At 43.4% G+C, this 8,548-nt stretch overlaps 1 long non-coding RNA gene across 1 annotated transcript; it reads left to right on the plus strand.

Moving 5' to 3' along the window:
* Positions 1-5,244: 5,244 nt before the first annotated feature.
* Positions 5,245-7,143, plus strand: LOC109496416. The gene is made up of 2 exons (XR_002152397.3): positions 5,245-5,499; positions 5,651-7,143. It is a non-coding gene; the product is annotated as an uncharacterized LOC109496416 (long non-coding RNA).
* Positions 7,144-8,548: the final 1,405 nt, after the last annotated feature.

Here is an 8,548-nt window from a genome sequence, read left to right on the forward strand (position 1 = left end):
CCATCTACCCATACGTTATGTCTGTCTATCCATCCATCCATCCACCCATATGTCATGTCTGTCTATCTGTCTATCTATCTATCTATCTATCTATCTATCTATCTATCTATCTATCTTTCCATCCATCCATCCATCCATCCATCCATCCATCCACCCATATGTCATGTCTATCTGTCTATCTATCTATCTATTTATCTATTTATCTATCTATCTCTCCAACCATCCATTCATCCATCCATTCATCCATCCATCCATCCACCCATATGTCATGTCTATCTATCTATCTATCTATCTATCTATCTATCTATCTATCTAGTTATCTAGTTATCTATCTTTCCATCCATCCATCCATCCATCTATCCATATATCATGTCTATCTATCTATCTATCTATCTATCTATCTATCTATCTATCTCTCCATCCATCCATTCATCCATCCATTCATCCATCCATCCATCCACCCATATGTCATGTCTATCTGTCTATCTATCTATCTATCTATCTATCTATCATCTATCTATCATCTTTCCATCCATCCATCCATCCTTCCATCCATCCTTCCATCCATCCATCTACCCATACATCATGTCTGTCTATCCATCCATCGATCCATCCATCATACCTATCTATCTATCTATCTATCTACCATCTTTCTTTTTATGTATGTGATTTTTATTTAATATATTCATTTATAAATACTTTATGTGTATGTATAATATTCATAAATATATAAAAGAATGTGTGCATATGTACATGTATATAAACCTATTCTTTTATATGTTTATATGTACTACATATATATATTATGAATGTGTATATATATCTACATATCTATATATCTATATCTATATCTGAATCAATGTTTTTTTTCATAAGCTCTACACTCAACTTGAACTCACAACCATGAGATCAAGAGCCACATGCCCTAGTGACTTAGCCAGACAGGTGTCCCCAAACCCTCGCTCTTTTGTCCATATATATGTATTTCACATGGATGCAAGTTACACATATATATCACACACATATACAGATAAAAGAATGTGTGCACAAGAACCTATTGCTGTGCTTGGGTGGCTCAGTCGGTTAAGCATCCAACTTCAGCTCAGGTCATGATCTCGCGGTTCGTGGGTTCCAGCCCCACGTCAGGCTCTGTGCTGACAGCTCAGAGCCTGAAGCCTGTTTTTGGCTTCTGTGTCTGCTTCTCTTTCTGCCCCTCCTCCACTCAGGCTCTGTGTCTCTGAAAAAATAAATAAACATTAAAAAAAAAGAATGGTCCGCAAAGCCTTAAAAAAAAAAAAGAATAAAAGTTACATATACACACATCTCATGTATATCTCAATGTGTGTGTGCTTGTATGTGTTTGTGCATAGCTGGTCCTTCGAGTTCATATGAAAATAGTGTCCAGTTTCTTGTTTATGAAGAAGATGATAAACACCACAGATAGAGACAAAAGCAGTGGACAAAAGTCGGTTCTTTATCTGAACTTTGTTCCTGGAGTACTGAGCTGTTTCTGTTATATTTCCTCGCATCAGGTGCAGTCCTAGACACTCAGCCCCAACTCCAATAATTGCTGTTGGCATGAGAAAATTAACAAATGCAGGGGGTCTACTATTTCTCTAAAGGTGATTTGGCAGTGGGGGGTGGTGTAGACTACTATCCATGGGTCCTGCTATGGACGGTTTTCTGCCGACTCTGGTCTGCCCTGTCGTTGCTGTGAATGTGGTGTGGTTGTGGGATGCCACACAGTCTTTGAGGAAGATCATCGATGTGGGGCGATAGTCATACAAAGGGGACCAGTCAAGTGGTGTCTTTGGCACCGATAACCTGGGTGCTTAAGATCCAAGGTTCTAGAAAGGAGGAAATGTAACGAGAGCCCGAGACCCATGCTGATGGGAGCCATCCATTCGCTGATGGGTGAGGCTCAGAGAGGAGCACGCATCCGTCCGTGGTGTTGTCCTTCCATCCCGAGGGTGGGGACCAGCTGCCAGGGCTGGAAACGGGGGCTGGCCTGGCAGACTTGGCTTCAGCACAAGCCGGGGAGACTTCTGTCATGGATGGTCCCTTTAACAGGGTTAAAACAGGTTGTCCTCTGGCGACATTGAAGTCTTGTCGGGAATCCAAAAATTTTTTTTCTTAATTTTTTTAATGTATATTTATTTTTTTAGAGAGAGAGAGAGAGAATGCGAGCAGGGGCGGGGCAGAGAGAGAGGGAGACACAGAATCCGAAGCGGGCTCCAGGCTCCGAGCTGTCAGCACAGAGCCCAACGCGGGGCTCGAACTCACGGACTGTGAGATCATGACCTGAGCCGAAGTCAGACGCTCAACTGACTGAGCCACCCAGGTGTCCCAATGTTTATTTATTTATTTACTTGAGAGAGACAGAGACAGAGAATGAGCAGGGCACAAGCAGAGGCCTGCATTTTCCTTGATGGGGCTTACTTTAATTGCTCAATTCGTAACACTTAGAGCTGACATTTCAATCTCTGGTAATGAGCAGGGCGTTGTCCCAGAAGACTATTGGAAAAACTGTGGTCACTAATGCAGAAACAAAGGAGGCCACCAAAGCTCATCTGGGAGGGTCTCCAGAACCTTCCTCATTAAAAATTTAAGTAGATTTATGGTGAAGGTGTGGCATGCACGCAGAGACACCTGCTTCGAGAATTTGGGGAAGGGATGATTCAAGTGAGATTGCACTGCCACATAGACTCTAGAAATGGCTGCATCGCTCTGTTTCGGGTGTTAGTCATTCACAGACCGAGGGCTACATCTCGCCCACGGTCTGCTTTTATAAATAAACTTTTATTGGTACAGAGCCGTATGCATTCATTTGCATGTTGGTACTGTCCATGGTGTTTTCCTGCTACAATGACAGAATTCAGTCTTTCCTGTTCTTTTCTAGAGTTCAGTATTTTCAAACGAGATCCTGTGGCTCATGGAGTCCAAAGCATTGAACTCTTTGGACCTTTCAAAAGACATTTGCCAAAACTGTCTCTATCTGGTGAATTTGGCGGCCTTTTCGACAGACTCTTCATGTGCCCGTGGCTTCAGAGCTTTAAAATCATCACTTGGGAAAATTTCACTTTTCATGTGGAAAGCTTGAAACTTGTTTTCTTCCTACTGTTCATTTTTCCTTGGAATATATCATTATTGTTTTTGAAGTGACAAAGACAGACAAAACAAGAGGTCACTTAAATGTTGGGGAGCCCACGTGTTTTGTTTTCTCTGGCTGATTTCAGGTTTACTCCATCTAAATTGGTGTTTTTTCTAAGAAAGCCTGGCTGAACACTTCGCCTAGAATTTTATGTGTCCTCTTCACATATTTTGAAAATAAGAATTCATTTTTGATTAGCCAGTAGAGCCCATTTTTCTGGGAAGATCCCTGGCCATGGTCTGTCTGTGTGTCCTACACTTCTGGCCTCCTCACCTCCTTGCCAGCAGGTGCCTGGCTTCCGATGCTGACCCTTGCCTACTGTTTTTCTCTACCATCTGCCCATTTCCACGTTCACTTTGCTCCTTCTGCTGTTTGCATTTTGACCTGGGATTCCTACCACCGTCTATATGAAATTTGGCATTCACGTACATCCCACTGTGTTTCGCGTCCCTTGCCTGGCGTTGTTGTACTCACCTTATTTCTAGTACCCTCTTGCCCACTCTTGGTTTCCCAGAGCTCAGTGGGCAGCGGAGATGCCCCGAGACTCCTGAACTCCCACACCAGCAGGTGCCAAGTCATCCACATTCCCTCTGGTTTAGTCGCCAAGGGGTGGAAGAGAAATTTGAAAGCCAAGAGCTGAGGACCTGGAGGGAGAAGATCGTATGTGTCCATCCACTGTAATAAAGTCCCTCACTAATTCTTTTTGGGATTTATTACATCCCGATGGTTCATGAAGTGATTGAGTAACCTGGTTAGGCAACGAATCTGAGTCTGAAAATAACCAATAACATGATGGTTTCTGTAAGTTTTAACTTCATCTAGAATCAGAAGAATGTTGTCCCCGAACCCCGCTATGTCTCCCTTTCCCGTCGGTGACTTTAGGTTAGCAGCCCTGAATCAGCTGATGTTGGGATGTTGGAAGAGAAGTGAGGACCTCAGATAAGAATGTTCGGTTGCTTGTCAGGAAAAACGTAAGGTTTTTCAGAAACATGTCGTAGAGCAGGCTTTTTCATTTCTTTTTTCCTACCTCAATTCAAATTGTGATCCTGGACCCGAAGGGCAATTATTTCATGTGTATTTTAAGTCGACATCTGGGCCATTTGGGAAATTCCCAAGCCATGTTGACAATACTCAACGATACATTTTCTATATAACATGAAATTGGTCGTATCACACCAACACGTCACACTTTGCTTATGCTACATTCATATTGTAGGAGGAATTTTTTCCTCAAATGCACCTTTTGTTCCCCAATACCTTCCACCCATGTCTTTACACCTGCAATGAGATGCCTTCATAATGCCATGGGCCAACGTGAGGAGTGATGGCGGCTGTGACATCAACTAAAGGCTGGGTCCTGCTAGTGTTCATTGCATGAGGGAATGAGAAACTATTTATTTCATCATCGCGTAAGCTTATTTTCTTAAATAAGCTTCTTTAAGTAGGAGCTCTCCTTCTCTGACAATAGAGCATGAAAATACTTGTGTTCCTTAACTTTGTTCAAATTTGTCCAGTGCTCTATGTTTCCTCCTACTCACAGCGATGGTCTTCCTAAGTGTTCTTGCACCTGGTCAAAAGTTTCACATTCCTACCTTTGACCTGTTGGTCTTAAGAACCAAAGAAAGTAACAGTAGGAGCCTGGGTCTGCAAAGTTGAATCGACTTCCACATTTCCTTCCAAAAGAGCTGTAGACTTCAGACTGGGTCCTGGTCAGGAACACATGACATGCTCCAGTTTTGTGATTTGAGGATGGGGTTTAAAAGGAGCCGGTTGCGGGGCACCTGGGTGGCTCAGTCGGTTAAGCGTCCGACTTCAGCTCAGGTCACCATCTCGCGGTCCGTGAGTTCGAGCCCCGCATCGGGCTCTGGACTGATGGCTCAGAGCCTGGAGCCTGCTTCCGATTCTGTGTCTCCCTCTCTCTCTGCCCCTCCCCCGTTCATGCTCTGTGTCTCTCTGTCTCAAAAATAAATAAACGTTAAAAAATAAAAAATAAAAATAAATGAAAGGAACTGGTTGCAAGGGTGTGGGAAGGATGTAGGGAACCCCGAGGCAAGAGTGCAGGAAAGTGAGTCACAAAGGAGCAGGGGGGAAGAAGACCGACCACAATCTTGAGGCTTGGGTGGGGTGCGTGGGAAAGGACACTCGACCGGGAGGGATGGGACTAATTTCCCCCTTCTTTCTCGCTCCTGCCTTCTGCTGGTGTCTCCCAGCCTTCTGACCGACTGGAAACAAGAGCTAAGGGAACACTTTGATCCAAGGAACTGTCCGGGAGCTTGGAGCAGAGTGGAGACAGATGAACTGAGTCCCCATGGATGATGAGGGCATGCAGGAGACACCCAGCAAAGATGGTTAGACCTTTTCTTTCACATAGATGTTTGATTTTCATTTGTCTGTGCCTTCACTCGTTTTCACTTGTGTGTGTCAGAGCAATCTCATCGTTGAGCGAGTGCTCAGAAGTCAAAACAATTATTGATTTATTTTTTGAATTATTTTTTAAAGTAATCTCTGTGCTCAGCATGGGGCTCGAACGCACGACCCCCAGATGAAGAGGCACACGATCTACTGATGGAGCCAGCCAGACACTGCTCAGGAGTCGAAATTGTATGCACCATTGTGGAAAGGGTTAATAGCATCAATGGATTCGATGACTATGGTTAACTTGGATGAAACCAGTTAACTACAATATCACGCGATATTATTATTCTTTTCTTAAATTATGCAGAAATGCACCACATGTCACACTTGGTGTTTTACCTGTCACTCTGTATAGAACGACTTAAAACATTTCTTTGAACCCACCTCTTGTTGGATACGGACGGCTTTTTCATTTGGAGAAGCATCTTCTCGTGCACAGGTATCCAGTGAGAGGCCATTCACAGGTGGCTCATTTTGTCCGTGTTGCCGATTTAAAGAAATATCAATTTCTTTGCGAGACTAGATTTCCCTTTTCTCTCATAGAATAATACATGCCATCCCTTGAAAGACGAACTTTCGTGATGCTATTATCTGAAGCCAATCATAGATCAATGGAAGACAGCCAATGTTTTTAATAACAACTACATCCCTTAATGATGCAATTTCACACTGAGATTTCCGATCTCAATAGTTATGGCAATGAAGAAGTACCTCGAATCATTTTAAAGGCTGGCAGGATGCACTTTTTCGTAGCTGAGTGGAAAGAGACAACACTTTAGAGATGGAAGCATCCTTCAACACTATGACAGCCGGACTCCGAGAGTGTACATTTCGTGAAAATGTTACCCCATCCCCTGACAAAGTGCTGTGTGGTCTAGCGATTTGGGGAGCCGGTCTGTTGCACTTCCCTCTTGGAGAGCCCCAACCCCCTCAGGCGGTTTATCATCGAGGGAAATGATATACGTAAGGTGGACGCTTTTGGAAGTCACATAGAAAACACTGTCTTTCCCACTTGCAGAATGGGGATAAGATATGGATATTTCAGGACTGTAAGTCATGTGAAGCCAGGCGGCTCAGGATGTCAGCGTCCACCTGGGATCCTCTGTGTGTTAATTTCAGGAGTAGAAAAAAGAGAGAGAAACACTGTTGTGTTGAGTGTAAACACATCAATGTCCATCATGGTGCTAACCATGTAGTGTTTCTGAGTAGTATTCCCTCTACACTGTATGAAACAGAAAGATGGTAAGCAAAGTTCTCAGCTCCTTGATTATTTCGGGGACAAAAATCATTGTCTAGCGTTGCATGGGATGTTAGTACGTATCCGGTAATTAGTGAATGTAGGACCAAGCATAGACTCCGCCCGGGTCTACAAATGTTCACCAATTCCTCACCATAAGCTACTTTTTGTAGAAACAGAATGGTGGGATTCTTTTCTTTTCTTATTAAGTCATACGTTAACCTTGACTCCAGCTCCAGGGAAAATGTTCTTAGAATTTTAAAATTTCAAGTGTCTCTCCCACGACATACATTTTGGCGAAAGTTTTCTAGGTAATAAAACAAAATATATGAATGTGTCACCCAGTGTGTATTTGAACATTTGTTTCTGTGGGCTAAAGTCTCCAAAGATACATATCTCTTAATGGCTTCTACTCGAGGGTGTTTTAAGCAGAACTGAAGGAATAATTTAGCTCTCTGAAAAGCACCATTTGGTGGAAGGTTAGCTTTCCTCAATGCCCTTTGAGAGTGGAGTCAAGATGAGGGTTTGGAAGAGGTGACAAAGGGATCGTTTCTACAAAGTGGTCCGGGGCCAAAGTGATGGGTCTTCGTGCAATGTTGGTGAGAGAAGGTTCTCCAATGGAACCATCATCTTGGGGTAAATGCAAAATACTAAGTTGATGTGGTGTTTTAAGTCCAATCCAAATGCAAATGATATCTCTGTAGTCATTGTATTTTTTTTTTTTTAGGTTTTAAATGTTTTTGTTCCTCTTGTTAAAACAAAATTGTATATATTTAAGGCGTTCCATGTGTTTTCATAGACTATATGTCGTGAAATGATTACGGTCAAGCAAATTAACACACCCATCTACCCACGTAGTTATCATTTTTGTGTGTGTGATGAACGCCCCTCAGATCTATTCCCCTGGCAGATTTCCAATATTCAGTGCAGTTTAATTAATTATGGGCACCATGCTGTCCATTAAATCTTCAGACCTTATGCATCCTACGTGGGCAAAACATCGTATCCTTTACCAACGTCGCCCATTTCCTGTAGCCTCAGCTCCGGACAACTGCCATGCTGCCCTCTGCTTCTATGTGTCCAACGTTTTTAGATTCCACGTGTAAGTGGCACCTGTGTGTGGCTTATTCCTCTTAACATAACACCTTCTAGGTTCATCCCTGTTGTTGGAAATGGCAGAACTTCCTTCTTGTTCTGAGGCTGAATAGCAATAGTACGCTGTGTATTTAGACCACAATTTCTTGATCCATTCACCTGTCAGTAGACACGTTGCTTTCGTATCGTGGCCGTTGTGAATAATGGGGCAGCGAGCTTAGGGGTGCAGATATCCCTCTGAGGTCCATATTTCACTTCTGTTGGGTATACACCCGGCATTCTTCATTTAAAAGGAGGGGCTGAAGTTAGGGGAACCATGCCAAGGGAGACTAACCCAGTCTGCAGACTCCGTCGGCTCACCAGGAGAGTGAGCTTGCTCAGGGGGCCGTACTGGTGACCGTTCTTGATATGTCATCCCAAAAGTCCTCACAGACAAGCCCAAGGCAAATCCATCATGTTCAAGATGACACTTCATACGGGAAAAGCAATTTGATGTGCCTCGGTATTCTAAAAGAGGTCACGTATCCTTTCCCTGAGAGTTTGTTCCCTCTGGGCGGTCTGTTTCGGTCTATCTCACCAGACACACGGACGGCGGAGTCATTATCTGGACAGTGGCTGCTGCTCATTGTGGTTGGTTTGAACATGACTGT

Source organism: Felis catus, chromosome X (genome assembly GCF_018350175.1).
Source record: "Felis catus isolate Fca126 chromosome X, F.catus_Fca126_mat1.0, whole genome shotgun sequence".
In the NCBI taxonomy this organism is placed as follows: Eukaryota; Metazoa; Chordata; class Mammalia; order Carnivora; family Felidae; genus Felis; species Felis catus.